We start from the raw sequence: 20,346 nt of genomic DNA, 5'->3' as shown, positions 1-20,346 counted from the left end.
TGGGGTGAGGGAGTCCAAAACTAGAGGGCATAGATTTAAGGTGAGAGGGGAAGGATTTAAAAGGGAGCTAGGGGCAACTTTTTCATGCAGAGAGTGGTGCATGTATGAAATGAGCTGCCAGAGGAAGAACATGGAACATAGAACAGTACAGCACAGTACAGGCCCTTCAGCCAATAATGTTGTGCCAACCTGTTTATCTTATGAAGATCAATCTACCCTGCAGACCCTATGTTTTACTATTCTCCATGTGCTTAGCCAAGAATCGCGTAAAAATCTCTAATGTATCTGACTGTACTACCACTGCCGGCAGCACATCCCACATGCCCACGACTCTCTGTGGAAAGATGCTACCTCTGACATCTCCTCTATACCTTCCTCCAATCACCTTAAAATTATGCCCCCTCATAATAGTCATTTCCGCCGTGGGAAAGAGTCTCTGACTGTCCACTCTATCTATGCCTGTCATCATCTCTATCAAGTCACCCGGCATCCTCCTTCACTCCGACTAAGAAAAAGCTCTAGCTCAACCCTCAAACTTTCCTCAATAAGATTTTCCCTCCAATCCAGGCAGCATCCTGGTATATCTCCTCTGCACCCTCTCTAAAACTTCCACATCTTTCCTATTATGAAGTGACCAGAACTGAATACTATATTCCAAGTGTGGTGTAACCAGAGTTTCATAGAGCTTCAGCATAACCTCGTTGCTCTTAAACTCAGTTCCCCTGCCAATGAAAGCCAACACACCACAAGCCATCTTTACATCCATATCAATTTGGGTAGCAGCTTTGAGGGATTTACGGATGTGGACCTGAAGTTCCCTCGATTCCTCCACACTGACAAGAATCCTGCCATTAACCCTGTATTTTGCATTCAAATTTGACCTTCCATAATGAATCACTTTACACTTTTCTGGGTTGATTTCCATCTGCTTTGCCCAGCCTTTCAATGTCCTGTTGCAACCCACAACAGCCCTCCACGCTCTCCACAACTCCTCCAAGTGGTGGGTACTGGTACAATTACAACATTCAAAAGACATGTAGATGCATACATGAATCGGAAGTTTTTGGAGATATCTAGGCCAAATGCTGGCAAATGGGACTAAATTAATTTAGGATATCTAGTTGGTATGGATGAGTTGGTCCAAAAGGATCTGTTTCCCTGCTGTACAGCTCTGATTGTATGACTCTAAGTAAGTACATGAATATGCAAGGAATGGAGGAATATGGACCAAGGGCAGGCAGAAGGGATTAGTTTAATTTGATGTCATGCTGGGCACATCCTGGGCCAAAGTGCCCATTCCTTTGCTGTACTGTTTGTATGTTCTCTGCTCAATGACTTCTATATCCTGGATGAGCTTGTCTTTTTGGTTTTTGGGCAACACAGTGGCTCAGTGGTTAGCACTGCTGCCTCACAGTACCAGGGACTCTGGTTCAATTCCAGCTTCAGGCGACTACGCAAAACCACCCAGACATTCTCCCTGTGTCAGTGTGGGTTTCCTCCAGGTGCTCTGTTTCCTCCCACAGTCACAAGATGTGCAGGTTAGGTGGATTGGTTATGCTAAATTGCTCAGTGTCTCAGGTGGGAAATGCAATGATAGGGTAGGGAATGGGTCTGGGTGGGATGCTGTTTGGAGAATGGGTGTGGATGGGTCAAATAAACTGCTTCCATGTTGTTGAGATACTATGACTAGATTGGCTGGCTGAATGGCTTCTATCTGTAGAGTAGAGATTCTAAATTTCTATGATCGTTGGAGCTATATGAGTTAATCTCTCTCCGCATTTCAAAGTAGTGCTCTCAAAACAAACCCAAAAGCAGATGATAGCAGTCTGCAACGTGCAGAATTAAATTGTTTCCATCTTCTGATATCAAGATTCATAATGGCAAAATGAGAGAAGTCACCTTAGCCAATCCTAGAAGGGTCCTTAACAAAAAGATTCATGATGATAGGTGTAACCGTAGCCACTGCTGATACAGTCCTTCGTTGCTTTGACACTATGGATTGATTTGAGACGGTTGTGTTTTACAGGTTCCACAAAAGGCCAGTGTATTAGTATTCTCCCTGTCCCCGACTGCATCCTAAAACCAGCCCAGTTTGTCCCGCCTCCCTGACCTGTCCAGACCTACTCCCATCTATCCCCCTCCTCCTACTGCAAACCCACCCCCACCTCCTACCTACCAGCCTCATCCCCGCCTCGTTGAGCCGTCTGTTTCCTGTCCACCTATCTGCTCCTTTATGCATCTTCCATCCGCCTCCCCTCCCCATCTGTTTATTTCAGAATCCCCTTTCCCCTCCCCCATTTCTGAAGAAGGGTCCAGACCCGAAACAACAGCTTTCCTGCTCTGATGCTGTTTGGCCTGCTGTGTTCATCCAGCTGCACACCTTGGTGTCTGTAGTGTGTTAGTGATGTTATTATATTCTGCTACTTATTTTGTACAACAGTTATAGTTCTGAACTGTCTTCACATGATAAAACAAAGTCATCGCACAGATTATGCTTTCCTGCTCCTCTGATGCTGCTTGGCCTGCTGTGTTCATCCAGCTTCACACCGTGTTAGCACAGATTATGCACTTTGGTTGAAATAAGATAGTCACTTCCTGATGAAGAGTTCATACTGGGAATGTTTTTCCTGTCTCTGTCTCATTCTCCTGCTCATCATCCCTGGCTCCAGTCTTCTACCCTTGCAAATGTGCATCCTCCACTATGTGAACTCTATACCAACTAACTCGTGCTGCAGATCAAAGGGGAATGAGAAGATTAAGGATCGCTCGGTGCTCTGGGAGATAACTTTCTTAGGCTGAATTCAGCCTGATATTTTTTGGGAGGAGACGGCTTGTCTTAGACTTCACACACTAGGTTTCAATAATTATTCAGACATCGCTGATGACCGACCCTAATTACCATGATACCCCAACATACTACATCCCACTTCAAGTGTTTCGCTATACATATTTCAATGATTTAATATATAGCCCTAAGCATTTAAGCACTGATAACTCCTAATTCTCGCCTCCTGCAGTGTTTCTTTTGGCCAAATCTGCAAGCCCCAACCATAATCTCAGTACTTTTTGTGGATGGGTGTAGAATCATAGAATCTTAGTATCATTGAAATATAGAGGTATCTTAGCTCTCTGAAAGTCGCCATGCAAGTAGATAGGGTGGTAAATAAGGCATATAGCATGCTTGCCTTAATGGTCAGGGTTTAGAGTGCAAGTATCCGGATGCCATGTTTCAGTTTTGTAAGACTTTGGTTAGGTCACATTTAGACTATTGCATTCAGTTCTGGTTGCAATGTTACTGGAATGATGTCGAGGCTATGGAGATGGTGCAGAAGAGATTTACCAGGATGCTATCTGGATTAGAACGTATGAGCTGTAAGGAGAGGCTATTTGGAGATTTGATCGACGTCTATAAAATTGAGATACATAGATAGAGTTGACGGTCAGAATCTTTTTCCCAGAGTTGTAATAGCTAATACTAGGGGGGCGTGTATTTAAGGTGAGAGGGGGCAAGTTCAAAGAAGACATGAGGGGCACTTTTTTACACAAGTCTGGAGTCTGGAACACTGTCGGGATGTGGTGGAGGCCGATCTGATAGGGGAATTTAAGGGATTTTTAGATAACCAGAGGATGCTGAGTTGTTGCTTGTTTGCATTCTGGGAATGGACTTGGCAGTCTGTGTGGGCATGAAGGGTATCCTGCAAGAACCTGCTGTTCAGGAACGGTTAGCTCCAAACATTACGTTAGTGTAGTATTTTCTCCTGTACAAAAAAAAATGGAGAGGCAAAGTTCAGAGGAGACAGAACATTGTGAGAGGTGGATTGGCAGCAAGAGTTCCAGTAGATAAAGAGCATGAGCCTAGACTGCTTCTGGAAATTGTCGGTGGGTAACAGATAATTTTTTGAGAAATTGTTATTGGAGCAGACAGCATCAGAAGCTTTGACTTACAATGTTAAATTCTTTTAATACTAAGAATTAATCAACTGAAAGGGGTAAGACATGGCAGGAGAGCTCCAAAATATAGCTTGCTCCTCTTGCTCAGTGTAGGAAGCTGGGCACATTTCCAGTGCCAGGGACCTGCATATCTGTCAGAATTGTCCCCAGCTGTAGCTCCTGGAAACCTGACTGTCAGAGTTAGGGTGGTGTCTGTGAATGGTGTGGAGCATTCGTGAGGTGGAGAGTGTCATGAATAGCCCGTAGATAGAGTTGGATGCACTGCAGACTGTGTCTCCACAAGTAGGAAGGGAATGGGTGACCGTCAGGCAGAGCAGGAGGGCTAAACAGACAATGCAGGAACCTGCTTGTGGCTGTTGCCCTGCAAAACAGATAAACCATTTTGGATACTGTTAAGGGGAATGGCCCCTCCGGGGATTACAGCAGCAGCTGCCAAACTCATGGCACTGTGGCTCTGCTGCAGATGGAGGGAGAGATAGGTGTAGTAATTCTACAGTTATAAGGGATTCACTTGTAAGGGGAATAGGTAGGTGTTTCTGTGGTCATAAACGAGAGTTGAGAATGGTGTGTTGCTTCCCTGGTGCCAGGGTCCTGGGTGTCTTGGAGCAGTTGCAGGATATTCTGAAGGGGAAGGGTGAACAACCAGTGGTCATGGTACCTGTTGGTACTAATGATATGGGTTAAGAAAAGGGATGAGTTCCTAAAAGTGGAAGAAGGAGATCTAGGAAGAAAGTTGAAATGTAGTATATCAAAGGTAGTTGCCTCGGGTTACTACCAATGCTACAAACTAGTCAGAGTAGAAACAGCAGAATATATATGATGAACACATGGCTGTTTAAGGATAAATCTATATCAGACATGTGGGAGTATTTCAAATGGCAGGTGATTACCTTGGTTAGAAAGGAAGCATATGTAAGACGTAGGAGGACGGGAACTGATGAAGCCCTTGAAGAATACAAGGAAAGTAGGAAAGAACTGAAACAAGGAATTAGAAGGGGTAAAAGGGGTCATAAAAAGTTGTTAGCAAATGAGATTAAGGAGAATGCCAATGCTTTTTAAATGTATATAAAAAGCAAGAGAGTAGTCAGGGTGGCCCATTCAAGGACAAAGGAGGGAGCATATATGTGGTGCCAGAAGAGGTAGGTGAGGTCCTACATGAATACTCTGTTGGTATTCACCAAAGAGAGGGGATTGGTGGAGAATGATCTCAGGGAAGGGAGTGCCAAGCTTCTAAGCCAAGTTACTGTAGTACAGAAGGGAAGAAAAGGATGTTATTTTGTGGGATGCCCTGTCCCATGACCAAAGATCTGCAGTTCAAGAACTGACCAGTTCACTCACATGAAATCCCACAACAGAATCTTATGACCTTGAGTCAACATCATTCTTAAATCAAGGTATAGAAAACAATAATCACAACAAAGATTATGACAGCTAAAAGTTGAAGGTTCCTGTCCAGCACAGAGCAGATGTCCTGAACCCAAGTACCAGGTAGGCTATACAGCCCTCTGGTATACGGAGGACCATGACCATCGCCCTGGCTATACCGTCCTGTATTACCACGACATTCCCATTGACTCCAATGCTACTGAATAGCATTATGCACCATTTTCTGATCAGTTTGCTCATTCACGTTGCTTTTGTCTGTATAGGCTGCTGCTTCGAACTTATTGTGCAATTGAAATCTGAAAGAACTGTGGATGCTGTAAATAAGGAACCAAAACACAAGTTGCTGGAAAAGCTCAGCAGGACCGGCGGCATCTGTGAAGAAAAAAATCAGACCCAAAACATTAACTCTGGTGACCCTTCCTCTGAATGAATTCTGTCAACGGACCAAGTACTGAACTTCAACAGTAACCATCCTAACACACACAAACGAAGCTGCGTATGAACGTTGTTTAAATGGGTAACAACACACTGCAGCAGCACAGAACTACGCTGAGAAGAAGAAAAATACCTCTTCCATGTATTCAAGGACAATGGATATCCAAAAAACTTTGTCAGAAGATGCCTAATCCACAAACAACACCAGGAAGGTACTACACACCCTGACACACTCATCATGCTACCGTGCATCAGGAACACATTGGAACTAACCACAAGACTCCTATGACTGCTTGGCATCAGAGTAGCACACAAACTCACATCAACCCTACGACAACTGATCATTGGAACCAAAGATCCACTACCACTTTTGACAGGACCAGTGTCATGTACAAGATTCCCTGCAGAGACTGTGTGACAAATGCTACATCGGACTGAGATGTTAATGGGATAACATCCCATTGATTTTTATGCTCCTTATCTTCTTACACAGGGGTATGTGGAAACTGTCTTAAACTTCCTGCCCAAATAGGATTGGGTGGGAAATATTTGTAAAGGGGTGAAACTTCTGTAATGGTATGAAACTTCTGTTTCTACTGAAGTGGCCAGGTCAGTGACCTTTGTTCAAGCCAGATACTTCGGCGGCTTGAAATCGCATCCTGTTGTTATCAGTCACTTTGTGAACGATCAGTGCTGTATCCTGTTCTCTGTATACTCCAAATGTAGTAATTGTTTTATGTATCAGCCAAAATAGAGTATAAAAAGTGGGTACTGTCTGCTGTTTGGGGAGAATTGCTTAGGGAACTCAGCACTCTGTGCCAGGTTGAGTACAGTGATCCTCCATAGCTTTTACTTGCACAATAATAAAAAATTGTCTTGCTATTGCATCAAGTCCGTGAGGGTCTCCGAAAAGTGAACCTAACAGATCAACCAGGCAAGAAATTAACAGCAAGGGTACACTAACACTAATTGGCGACAAAAAGACATGACCAGTACTCACTCACTCTCTATCCACATGGATAAGGAGAACCACCAATTCGATTGGGACAAGCAAAGCAGAGACAGGCACGGGAGTTCCTAAAAGCCTGGTACTCCACGAAGAAAGCCATCCATAAACACATAGAACTTGACCCCATAGAGGCTCGATTGCGAAGGAAAACCAGAAGTGAGGTAATCCAGCTCAATGGACCCCAGAGTTTAAAAACCAGGCGGGAAAACACAATGGGCGCTTCTTCGGAGGCTGCGCTGATGATGTTATCCAGCAGGATAACAACATCTGCGGAACAAAAATGAATCAACCAACCACAAGATAAGGCGATCCTAACCAGCTGGCTGCAGAGAGTGTGTTTTCCTGTGGTTTGTGATTATGGAAGAGGTGGACATTGCATGGATAGAAGAATGCGTAAGAAGGTGAACTTGGTTAAATATACCAAAGTCTCCATGGCAATTCTTCGATACATTTATTGTTTGAAAACTACTCTGTGCTAAAATTGAAGATTAATGAAATCTGAATGAAGTGTTGGAAAATCTGTCTGATAAATTAGAAAAGTACTTAGGTATTGAGTGTAGTAACATGAGGACAAAACCATTGAGTATCTAGCTGGAGAAAGGATTGGTCCGAAATAAAGTTTCAGGGAAGCAAGGTGGCACCGGCAAGCAAGACGTTGGTTTGAAGTGTGTCTACTTCAATGCCAGGAGTGTCCGGAATAAGGTGGGTGAACTTGCAGCATGGGTTAGTACCTGGGACTTCGATGTTGTGGCCATTTCGGAGATATGGATAGAGCAGGGACAGGAATGGTTGTTGCAGGTTCCGGGATTTAGATGTTTCAGTAAGAACAGAGAAGATGGTAAAAGGGGCGGAGGTGTGGCATTGTTGGTCAAGGACAGTATTACAGTTGCAGAAAGGATGCCTGGGGACTCGTCAACTGAGGTAGTATGGGCTGAGGTTAGAAACAGGAAAGGAGAGGTCACCCTGTTGGGAGTTTTCTATAGGCCACTGAATAGTTCCAGAGATGTAGAGGAAAGGATATCAAAGATGATTCTCGATAGGAGTGAGAGAGACAGGGTAGTTGTCATGGGGGACTTCAACTTTCCAGATATTGACTGGGAACACTATAGTTCGAGTACTATAGATGGGTCAGTTTTTGTCCAGTGTGCACAGGAAGGCTTCCTGACACAGTATGTAGATAGGCCAACAAGGGGCGAAGCCACGTTAGGTTTGGTACTGGGTAATGAGCCTGGCCAGGTGTTAGATTTGGAAGTAGGTGAGCACTTTGGTGATAGCGATCACAATTCTGTTATGTTTACTTTAGTGATGGAAAGGGATAGGTGTATACCACTGGGCAAGAGTTATAGCAGGGGGAAAGGCAATTACGATGAGATCAGGCAAGATTTAGGGAGCGTGGGATGGGGAAGGAAACTGCAGGGGATGGGCACATTAGAAATGTGGAGCTTATTCAAGGAAAAGCTCCTGTGTCCTAGATAAGTATGTACCTGTCAGGCAGGGAGAAAGCTGTAGAGTGCGGGAGCCGTGGCTTACGAACGAGGTGGAATCTCTCTTCAAGAGGAAGAAGACTTATGTTAGGATGAGATGTGAGGGCTCAGTTAGGGCACTTGAGGGCTACGAGGTAACCAGGAAAGACCTTAAAGACAGAGCTCAGAAGAGCCAGGAGGAGACATGAGAAGTTGTTGGCGGATAGGATCAGGGTAAACCCTAAGGTTTTCTATAGGTATTTAAGGAATAAAAGAATGACGAGAGTAAGATTAGGCCCAATCAAGGATAGTAGTGGTAAGTTTTATGTGTGGAGTCAGATGAGATGGGGAAGCGCTAAATGAATATTTTTCAACAGTATTCACTGTAGAAAACGACAATGTTGTCGAGGAGAATACTGAGATACAGGCTACTAGACTAGGTGGGATTGAGGTTCACAAGGAAGAGGTATTAGAAATCCTTCAGAAGGTGAAGATAGATAAGTCCCCTGGGTCGGATGGGATTTATCCTCGGATCCTCTGGGAAGCCAGGGAGGACATTGCCGAGCCTTTGGCATTGATCTTTAACTCGTCATTGTCTACAGTATTAGTGCCAGATGACTGGAGGTTAGCAAATGTGGTTCCCCTGTTCAAGAAGGGGAGTAGAGACAACCCTGGTAATTATAGACCAGTGAGCCTTACCTCAGTTGTTTGTAAAGTTTTGGCAAAGGTTATAAGGGATAGAAAAGAATAAATTGATTGGGGATAGCCAGCACAGTTTTGCGAAGGGAAGGTCGTGCCTCACAAACCTTATTGAGTTCTTTGAGAAGGTGACCAAACAGGTAGATGAGAGTAAACCGGTTGTGGTGTATATGGATTTCAGCAAGGCGTTCGATAAGGTTCCCCACAATAGGCTATTGTACAAAATGCGGAGGAATGGAATTGTGGGAGATATAGCAGTTTGGATCGGAAATTGTCTTCTTTCAGCAAGCCAAAGGGTGGTAGTTGATGGGAAATGTTCATCCTGGAGAGCAGTTACAAGTGGTGTACCGCAAGGGTCGGTGTTGGGTCCACTGCTGTTTTGTCATTTTTATAAATGACCTGGATGAGGGCGTAGAAGGATGGGTTAGGTAGTTTGCAGACGACACTCAGGTCGGTGGAGTTGTGGACAGTGACGAAGGATACTGTAGGTTGAAGAGAGACATAGATAAACTGCAGAGTTGGGCTGAGAGGTGGCAAATGGAGTTTAATGCAGACAAGTGTGAGGTGCTGCACTTTGGTAGGAGTAACCAGAAGGCAAAGTACAGGGCTAATGGTAAGATTCTTAGTAGTGTAGATGAGCAGAGAGATCTCGGTGTCCATGTACACAGATCCTTGAAAGTTGCCACCCAGGTTGACAGGGCTGTTAATAATGCATACAGTGTTTTAGCTTTTAATAGAGGGATCGAATTCCGGAACCAAGAGGTTATGGTGAAGCTGCACAAAACTCTGGTGTGGCCGCACTTGGGGTATTGTGTACAGTTCTGGTCACCGCATTATAAGAAGGATGTGGAAGCTTTGGAAAGAGTGTAGAGGAGATTTACTAGGATGTTGTCTGGTATGGAGGGAAGGTCTTACGAGGAAAGGCTGAGGGACTTGAGGCAGTTTTCATTAGAGAGAAGAAGGTTGAGAGGTGACTTAATTGAAACATATAAAATAATCAGAGGGTTAGATAGGGTGGATAGGGAGAGCCTTTTTCCTCGGATGGTGACGGCAAGCACGAGGGGGCACAGCTTTAAATTGAGGGGTGAAAGATATAGGACAGATGTCAGAGGTAGTTTCTTTACTCAGAGTAGTAAGGGAATGGAACGCTTTTCCTACAACAGTAGTCGATTCGCCAACTTTGGGTACATTTAAGGCATCATTGGATAAGCATATGGACGTAAATGGAATAGTGTAGGTTAGATGGGCTTGAGATTGGTATGACAGGACGGCACAACATCGAGGGCCGAAGGGCCTGTACTGTGCTGTTATGTTCTATGTTTCCTGGGACATTTGACTGGCTGTGCAGGAGATGGGGCATGTGCAAGTTACAGCACAACAAGGCTGAGATGCATGTCCTCCTCTAACAATTCTTGGGCTATGGGAGAAAGTTTAAATGTTTGGCAGAGAAATAGGAACCAGGGTTTAGCACTAGAGTAGGAAAAAAATCAATGTGCATGAAACAGAAGGGTGTTAATTGGAGTCACATTGAGAGGAAAACAATAAAGTATAAATTACGTTTGCACTGTATGCACGTATTCATGTTAGGAGTGGTAGATAAGGTTGGACGGGTTACAGATACAAAGGACCATGTGGAAATGTGTCTTAATGTATTAACAGAGACTTAGTTCAGAAAAACCACAGGACTGCTTAGCTTTTGCTCCGGGATATAAGGTATGCGGAAAGGAATGACAAAATAGAATTCATTAAGAAACATTGAAGCGCTGGAAAGAGAGAATGTGTCGGACCATTTAAGAACAGCATGTACTTGGATGTTCAAGTTAAACAATAGCATAGATAACACATGGAGGAACATAATTACAGGGGTATTACAGACAGGCGCAAGAATTAAAGCTGTGATGACCACATCCTTAATTATCCTCATACAGAATTGAATACCCATGTAGACTGTGGAAAAGCAATTCTAAACATTCTAAAGCAGTGACAGGAGCTTGTTGTTCAGGGGTCTACAAGAGCTCATCGTCAGTTAAGTGGTTAAAAAAGATCTTAGGCTTTCTAACTACTCACAGATTACACTCTTCTGCCCGTTGACCTAGTTGATCAAGATCTCTTTGTAATCTTAGGTAAATTTCTTCACTGTCTGCAATAGTACCAATTTGGTGTCATCTGCAAACTTACTAACCATCCCTTCTATATTCTCAACCAAATCATTTATAGAAAATGACAAAAGTGGACCCAGGACTAATCCTTGTGGAACACCACTAGCCACAGGCCTACAGTCCAAAGACAACCCTCCACCATCACTCTGTGTGCTGCCGCTACACCAGTTTGTATCTAACTGGCAAGCTTACTCTGAATCCCATGTGATCTAACTTTATTAATTAGTCTACCATGTGGAACCTTGCCCAAGGCTTTACTAAAGTCCAAGTAAACAAAGTCTACTGTTCTGCCGTTCTCAATTTTCCGAGTTACTTCCTCAAAAAGCTCAAACAAGTTTGTGAGACATGATTTCCCATGTTTACAATCATGTTAACTGATCATTCCTTGCCTCTCCAAATGTATGTAAATCCTTTCTTTCAGAATCACTTCCAACAACTTACCCACCTCTGAAGTCAGACTCACAGGCCTATATTTCCCAGACCAATCCTAATATACCTTCTCAAACAAAGGTATAACATTAGCCACTCTTCAGTCATTTGGACCTCACCCATAGTTATAGATGATACAAATATTCCTGGGATACACGAGATCTGCTTTTGTTTCTACCATTGTTTTACAAAACTGTCATTCATATAAATGATTTAGGTGAGAAAATACGAGGCATAGTTAGTAAGTTTGCGGACAGCACCAAATTGGTTGTGGAAAAAGGTCAGTAAAAAAAGGGTTTCTAAGATTATGAAAGGATCTTGATCAAATGGGTTGAAAGATGGCAGGTGGCGTTCAATCTGGATAAATGTGAGGTATTGCATTTTGGTAATACAAACAAGCTTATACAATTAATTGTAAGGCCTTGGGTAGTGTTGTAGAACAGAGACCTAGGGGTTCATAATTCTTTAACGTTTACATCACACGTAGACAGAGTGCTTACAGGATTTGTTTTCCCAAATCTGCTGTTAGATAATATTTTCATAAAACAAGTCATATCTTGAACTTTTTACCTTGCAGCCTACAGCATGTCAGGACATTGCAAAATGTTTCACCATCAGTCAATTTTTTTTTGTAAATGCAGAGACTGGTGTTCATCAGTAAGTGCAGTCGATTGATTGTGACTCTACTGCAAACAATGCCGATGAATGATCTGGTAAGCTGCTTTAGTTGTGTTAAAGGAGGAATGTTGATCAGGAATACCATTAAAAACTCTGTAATCCTAATTAGGAAAAACAGGAGACAGTTTTTGTGTTAAGCCTGTAATTCAGCATCAAAAACAAAGTTGCTGAAAGAGCTCAGCAGATCTGGCAGCATCTGTGGAGAAGAAAACAGAGTTAACGCTTCAGTTCCAGTGACCCTTCCTCAGAACTTTATTGTCCTTGTGCTGCACTCTAGTGTTCGCCTAAGCCATATGCTGAAATGTAAGAAAAAGACGCAAAGAAGGATGGTGGAAATCTGAAACAAAAACTGAAATTTCTGGAGAAATTCCCTCTCCATTATACCACCAATCTTGGCGTCATCCACAAGCTTACTAACCGTGCCTCTTAAATTCTCATCCAAATCATTTCAATAAAATGTCATGCTGTGCACTAATCCTGAGGCACACGACTGGTCACAGGCCTCCAGTTAGAAAAACAACATCTACCACCACTCTAACTCAAGCCAATTTGGAATCCAATTGACCAGCTCACCTTGGATCCCATGAGATTTAACCTTACTCAACAGCCTACAATACAGTACCTTGACAAAGGCCTTGCCAAGGTCGATATAGACAACATCTGTTGCACTGCTCTCATCTACTTTCTTGGTCACTCCTTCAAAAAACTCAAATCAAATTTGTGAGACACGATTTCCTATGCACCAATCCTTGCTGACTGTCGCAGACGAGTCTTTGCCTGTAGGTTCTGGCTCTCAGAATTACCTCCAACAACCAGCCACCACAGACGCTAGACTTACCAGTCTGTAGTTCCCAGGTGTTTCTCTGCAGCCTGCCCTAAATAGTGGCACAATATTAGCTACCCTCCAGTGTTTGGGCAGTTCACCCGTGCTGTCGACGATCCAGATATCTCTGCTAGGGTCCCCACAATTTCCTCTCTAGCCTTCCACAATGTCCTGGGATACACTTCATCAAGTTCAAATGATTTATCTACCTTAATGCATTTTTAAGAATTCCAGCATCTACTTTTTCTGCAATTTGGACTCTGTTCAAGACATCACTATTTATTTCCCCAAGTTTCCGAGTATCCATGCCTTTCTTGGTAGTAAATACTGACTAGAAATATTACTTTAGGATCCCTCCCATCTCTTGTGCCTCTGCACATGGATGACCGAGTTGATCTTTAAGGGGCCCTATTGTCTCCCAAATTACTCTTTTTGCCCATCATGTACTTATTAAATCCCTATGGATTCTCCTTTTTATTTATCTGCAAAAACCCATCTTGTGTGCCCACTAACCCTCCTGATTTGTGTTTTAAGATGCTGTGACACCAGCTATATGCCTCAAGGAATTCACTTGACGCCGGGTGCCTATACATGTCATATGCCTCCTTTTTCTTGACCAGCATCTCAATAAATCAAGTCATCCAGGGTTCACTACTCCTGTTAGCTGTACCTTTCATTCTAACAGGAATGTGCTGGTCCTACTTACCAGACAGCGCGAAGTCTCCCACAATCAACTTCAGAAAGTTCTTGTCTAAGACAGTTGAGTGTGCATTGCCCCAATTTATAACTTTAACTTGTGGACCTGACCCATCTTTTTCTAGCTATTTTAAAACTAATGGAATTATAGTCTCTGGTCCCAAAATTAGAATTAGAATTTGAATTAGCTGTATTATCATCTGTACTCAAATGAGCATATTGACAAGTTTATAAGTCACCACTTGCAGCACCATCTTAAGTATGAAGGTACCCAGTAACAGCTTACCTTGAATATGGAGACCAAAACTGATATAGTACTCGACATACGGTCACACATGTCAGTGGCCTTGTATAGGTGAACCATAACAGCCTCCTCTTTGTGTTCGGGTGTCCTTGTAATAAAGAACAGCATCCCATTAACCTGATTGATTATGTGCTATACCAGCATACTAGCCTTTTGTGATTTCATGTACCAGAATACCTAATTCCCTCTAAATCAGAATTCTGAAGCCATTCTCTATTTAAGTAAAACTCTGTTCTTTTATCTTGTCTGCTGGTGGCAACCGGTTCCCTTGCCATTTACACACTCTTGGGCTCTGGATGACCACATCCTGGGACGTGGTACGAATGCAGCTCTCGGCCTCCTGAATGTATCACGGCAGATAATGAAGCTCTGGTCCTGAAAGTTGGAGCTCAACTTCTTCCAGCTAACAAGACTTCCATCAGTCTGAATGACTTGAGAACCGTCTTTGACTTCACATCCTATTTCATATGAAAACAAATGAGACTGGTGCTCTCATGTCTCAATTTATTAGCCTGATAATTGCATTTCTTGAAATATGAGTATAATGTCTCACATTTGTCTATACGTCAACTGGAATTATCTGTAAAGCAGATATTCTTATAAGTTTTGGGGTGGCAAGGATGGGGTAGGGGATAGGTCTGGGTGGGATGCTGTTCAGAGGGTCAGCGTGGACTCGATGGGCCAAATGGCCTGCTTCCACACCATAGGGATTCTATGATTCAATGCCATATTCTTCCTAACAAAGTAGACAACTCCACATTTTCATACATTATACTCTGCCAGATTTTTGTTCCCTCCCCCGCTTATCTCTATCCATCTGCAATTTTGTTATGTATTCATCGTAGCATGTTCTCCTGTCAGTTTTGGATTTCATTTATGAACTTAGCTACCGTGTATTCTCTGCTGATGTTATTGATGCAAATTGCAATAAGGCTGGGGCCCTAGCCAATCAGAAAAAGACCAATTTATGCATATTCTGTTTTTGCCAGTGAAAAAGTCTTCTATCCAAACTAAAATGTTGGCTGTACATTTTTGCTTTAATTTCTGCCATGACATTTGTAGCACCATATCAAATGCCTTCTGAAATCCAAATATAGTACATTTTATCCTTTATCATAGTGCATGTTATTCCTCAGGTAACTCCCTTTACTTACCACATTGTGTATTTTTCTTCACATAACTTCAAGAAATTGGGTAAACGTGATTTGTGTTGAGTGAAATCAGTGCTGAGTTGTCATAGTTACTTTTGTGTTTTTCGAAGCAGCGATAATCTTTCTTGAAAACACTTTACCATTTACAGATGTCACACTAACTGACCTAAAATTTCTAGTTTTCTGCCTGTCTTCCTTTTAATAGAAGTGTTATACTTGCCAATTTCCAGTCTGATGGTTTCCTAGGTCTAGGAAATTTTGGAAAATTAACACCAACATATCTATTACTTTATTAGCACATTTTATATTATGAACCTCGAATGACATCCATCTGGACCTGGAGACTTGTCAGTCTGCAGCTTCATCAGATAGCTTAATACCTTTTCATTTGTGTTGATAATTTCACTATGTTCCTCTCTCCCTTTTGACTTCTTGATGAACGACTATTACTCAAGTGTTTTTGGTATCTTCTATAACAAAGTCAGAAGCAAAATATTTATTCTTTTGGCCATTGGCCCATTTGATCAAGATCCTGTTATACCCTACCTTCGCTACACCTCCAATTTTGACATCATCTGCATATTTACTAACTATACCTCCTATGTTCACATCCACATTATTTACATAAATGACAAAAAGCAGTGGACCCAGTGCCAATCCTTGTGGCACACTGCTGGTCACAGGCCTCCAGTCTGAAAAGCAACCCTCTACCATCATCCTCTGTCTTTCACCTTCAAGCCTGTACTGTATTCAAATGGCATGTTCTTCCTATATTCCATGTGATCCAACCTTGCTAACCAGTCTACCATGAGGAATCTTGTCAAATGTCTGACTGGAGACCATATAGATCACATCCACTGCTCTGCCCTCATCAATTCTCCTCTTCATTACTTCTTCAAAAAACACAAATCAAGTTAGTGAGACACTGTTTCCCACACGCAAAGCCATGTTGACTGTCTCTAATCAGTTCTTGCCTTTCCAAATACCTGTAAATTCTGTCCCTCAGGATTCCCTCCAACAATTTTCCCACCACTGATATCAGGCACACTGGTCTGTAGTTCTTTGGCTTTTCCTTACCATGTTTCTTAAATAGTGGTATAACATTAGCCACCTTCCCATCCTCTGGCACCTCACCTGGTGGCTATAGATGATACAGATGTCTCAGCAAGGGGCCCAGCAATCACCTCCCTAGCTTCCTACCGAGATCTAGGATACACCTGATATGTTCCCGGGGATTTATCCATGCTTATGCGTTTTTAAGATGTTCAGATATCCTCTGTAATATGGACATTTTTCAGGAGGTCACTGTTTATTTTCCCATGTTCTCTATCTTCCATGTCCTTCTCTGCAGTAAACGCAGATGCAAAATACTCATTAAGTATCTCCCGCACCTTCTGCGATTCCACACATAAGCGGTCTTGCTGATCTTTAAAGGGCCCTGTTCTTTCCCTAGTTACTGCATAGTATAATCCCAGTAAGGTGAGCATCTTTTTTTTATTTCTCCGTTTTACCCGAATAACTTCCCTGGACATATTCCCAGGAATATCCTTCCCAAGTACAAGCTATAATGTTATCATTAACAAAAACACCGATCTCCCTTCTCCTGCACTCCTTTCTATCCTTCTTATAGCATATATATCCTACTGCCAGTCCTGTTCATCCCTGAGCCATATCTCTGTATTTGCTATGGTATCCCAGTCCTGTGTTCCCAACCACACAGTGACATCATCTGCCTTACCTGTTAGACATTGAAATAAATGCAGTTTAATTTATCAGTCCTACCTTTTGTTCTTTGCGTTGTTCCTGCCTACCGTGACTTGCTCCTTTTTCCAAGCTGCAGCAGTCTCAGACTGATCTCTTTCCTCAGTTTCTCTCTGGGTCGCACCAGCAGCAGCAGCCCCCCCGCCCCGAACTGTTTTAAATTCTCCTGAGCAGCTCAAGCAAATCTCTCTGCCAGTTTATTAGTTCCCCCTCTCATTCTGGTGCTATCTATCTTTCTTGTACAGGTTACTTCTACCCCAGAAGAGATTCCAATGATCCAAAAATGTGAATCCTTCTTCCCTGCCCAGCTCCTCAGCCACACATTGATCTGCTTTATCCTCCATTCCTACCCTCACCAGCTCATGGCACCAGGAGTAATCCAGAGATTGCTACCCTTGAGGACCTACTTTTTAAATTCCTGCCTAACTTTTTATATTCTGTCTTCCGAATCTTGACCTTTTCTCTTCCTGTGTCGTTAGTTCCATTGTGTCCAACGACATCCTGCTGGTCCTCCTCCCCTTTGAAAATATTCTGCACCCTCTCTGAGATGTCCCTAATCCTGGCACCAAGGATGCAACACACCATTCTGATGTATTGTTGTCGGACACCGAAATGTCTGTCTGTAGAAAGTCCACAACACAATCAATTGCTCGGAATCTGACATACTGCTTGTTACAGTAGAGCCAGCCTCTGTACCACAAATCTGGCTTTCAGTGTGACATTCCCCTGAGAGTCTCTCGCCTGGTACAACCGCCTAGTTGTTTGAGATGAGGTTAATCACTGGAGACTCCTGCACTACCTGCCATCCTCTGTTGCCTTTATTGGAGGTTAAGTCTACCTGACCGTCTGTGTTTTCTGTACCTTCCTGAAACTGCTATCCATCACACCCCTTAGCTCTTGTAAATTCCTCATTGCCTCTAACTGCTGCTCCCACTGATGTGTGTGATACTCTACAATTCACAACCAAACACACTTCATGCAGATGTACTCATTTGAAACATTTGAAACTCTCTGTAAGCTCCCATGTCTGACAGGAAGAGCATATCACTCTACGTAAGGTCATTTTTGCACCTTATGTATACAGACGCAGAAAATAGCCCAGACTTACTGCTCCAGGATAATTTTGTATCTGTGTTTTATATGTCTAAACTTTTATCAGGAGATAGATCTCAATAAAAATGTATATTTTTAAAAAAAAAACCTACTTTCCTCACTATTCACCTTTTAGCACAAAGAACAATACAGGGTACAGAACAGGAACAGGCCACTCGGTCCTCCAAGCATGTGCTGGCACATTTTGTGAAGTTATATGTTTAGTACTTTCCCTAACTTCTTTAGGTAACCATGGATGATGAGAATTTTTCTTTATAGTAGGAGTGTTCTTAGCCTGAGTATTCTGAAATGCCCCATTTAAGTATGTGCCTGACATGATAGTTCACTCCCAGCTAGCTCAGCTTTCATGCGCACATTGTTGCTTTTATTTAGATTCAATTTATTAGTCTTAATCCCAGAGTTCTCCTTTTCAAACTGGAAGTAAAATTCAATTGAGTTGTAGTTGTTGCTGTTTTTGAGTGCCTTAGCTGTGAGGTCATTAATTGATTGATTTTAATTCTCCTAGATTGCCTAATACGTGACTTGGTTGGTTCCAGAATGTACTATTCTTTGAAATTATGTTAAAAACATTAAAAGAGGATAGATCAGTCCCTGTGCAAGACAGGATATACCAAAGATTATTATGGGAAGCATGAGAAGAGATTGCTGCCCCGTTGGTGATGATCTTTGTGTCCTAACTGTCCACTGAAGCAGTACCAGATGATTGGTAGGTAGCAAATGTCATTCACTTGTTCAAGAAAGGGAAGAGGGATAATACTGGGAATTACAGACCGGCAGGTCTTATTCCTGGGGTGGGCAAATTATTGGCGAGGATTCTGAGATGGTATTTATGAATATTTGGAAAAGCACAGTTTGATTCAGAATAGTCAGCATGACTTTGTGAGGGGCAGTCATGCCTCACAAGCCTTATTGAATTCTTTGAGGATGTGACAAATCACATTGAAGGCAGGGCAGTGGATGTGGTGTGTATGGATTTCAACAAGGCGTTTGAGGGTCCACATGGTCGGCTCATTCAGAAAGTAAGGATGCATGGGATTCAAAGAAATTTGGCTGTTTTAGATGGGAAAAAAAAACCTGGCTGTCCAATAGAAGACAGAGATGGTAGATGGTACGTGGAAAGGATTCAACCTGGAGCTCGGCGACCAGTGGTGTTCCGTAGGGATCTGTTGTGGGACCTCTGCTGTTTATGATCTTTATAAATGACTTGGATGGGGGAGTGGAAGGGTGGGTTAGTACGTTTGCCGATGACACGAGGGTTGGTGGAGTTGTGAACAGCGTGGAGGGCAGTTGTTGGTTGCAACAGGCCACTGATAGGATGCAGAGCTGGCCAAACAAGTGGCAGATGGAAATCAACCCAGAAAAGTGTAAAGTGATAATGGGAACTGCAGATGCTGGAGAATCCAAGATAACAAAGTGTGGAGCAGGATGAACACAGCAGGCCAAGCAGCATCTCAGGAGCACAAAAGCTGACGTTTTGGGCCTAGACCCTTCTTCAGAGAGAGGGATGGGGAGAGGGTTCTGGAATAAATAGGGAGAGAGGGGGAGGCCGACCGAAGATGGGGAGAAAACAAGATATGTAGAGAGGAGAGTATAGGTGGGGAGGTAGGGAGGGGATAGGTCAGTCCAGGGAAGATACAGATGTAATGAAGGCTTACGGTGTGGTTTGCTTTCATTGGCAGGGGAGTTGAGTTTAAGAGCTGTGTGGTTATGCTGCAGCTCTACAAACCCTCGGTTAGACCATACTTGGAATATTGTGTTCAGTTCTGGTAACCTCATTACAGGAAAGACATGGAAGCTTTAGAGGCGCAGAGGAGATGTACCAGAATACTGCCTGGATTGGAGGGCAGGCCTTATGAGGAAAGGTTGAGGGAGCTGGGGCTGTTTTTCATTGGAGCAAAGAAGGATGAGAGGGTGACTTGATAGAGGTGTACAAGATGATGAGAGGCATAGGTAGAGTGGACAGTCAGAGATTCTTTCCCAAGGTGGAAATGACTATTATGAAGGGGCATAATTTTAAGGTGATTGGAGGAAGGAACAGGGGAGATGTTGGAGGTAGGCTCTTCACACAGAGAGTGGTAGGTGTGGAATGGCCTGCCGGCAGTGGAGTCAGATACCTCAGACTTTTAAGTAACTCTTGGATAGGCACATGGAAGATAGTAAAATGTTCATTCCATCCAGGCTGATACTGTCAGTTTAATTTTACAGTCTCTATGTGGATTAAAGTCACCAATGATTATCACTCTCCCTTGAACACAACTATCCAGTGTTTGTTCTTGAAACCTTTGACCC

General features: G+C 43.0%; 1 protein-coding gene across 8 annotated transcripts in view; it reads left to right on the top strand.

Moving 5' to 3' along the window:
- phactr1 (phosphatase and actin regulator 1) overlaps positions 1–20,346 on the top strand; it is a 537,086-nt gene that overhangs the window by 63,560 nt on the left and 453,180 nt on the right. The window contains exon 1 of one of the 8 annotated variants that reach the window (XM_059653711.1): positions 12,224–12,244. The exons of the other annotated variants lie outside the window; for them this stretch is intronic. The gene's annotated coding sequence lies outside the window, so the exon portion shown is untranslated. Of the gene's footprint in view, positions 1–12,223; positions 12,245–20,346 lie in introns of those variants that run through there. 8 annotated transcript variants of the gene reach the window in all.

The sequence above is a fragment of the Stegostoma tigrinum genome, chromosome 2 (genome assembly GCF_030684315.1).
Source record: "Stegostoma tigrinum isolate sSteTig4 chromosome 2, sSteTig4.hap1, whole genome shotgun sequence".
NCBI lineage: Eukaryota > Metazoa > Chordata > Chondrichthyes > Orectolobiformes > Stegostomatidae > Stegostoma > Stegostoma tigrinum.
Note: the sequence above shows the minus strand (reverse complement) of the source record. Positions and strands in the feature narration are given on the sequence as shown.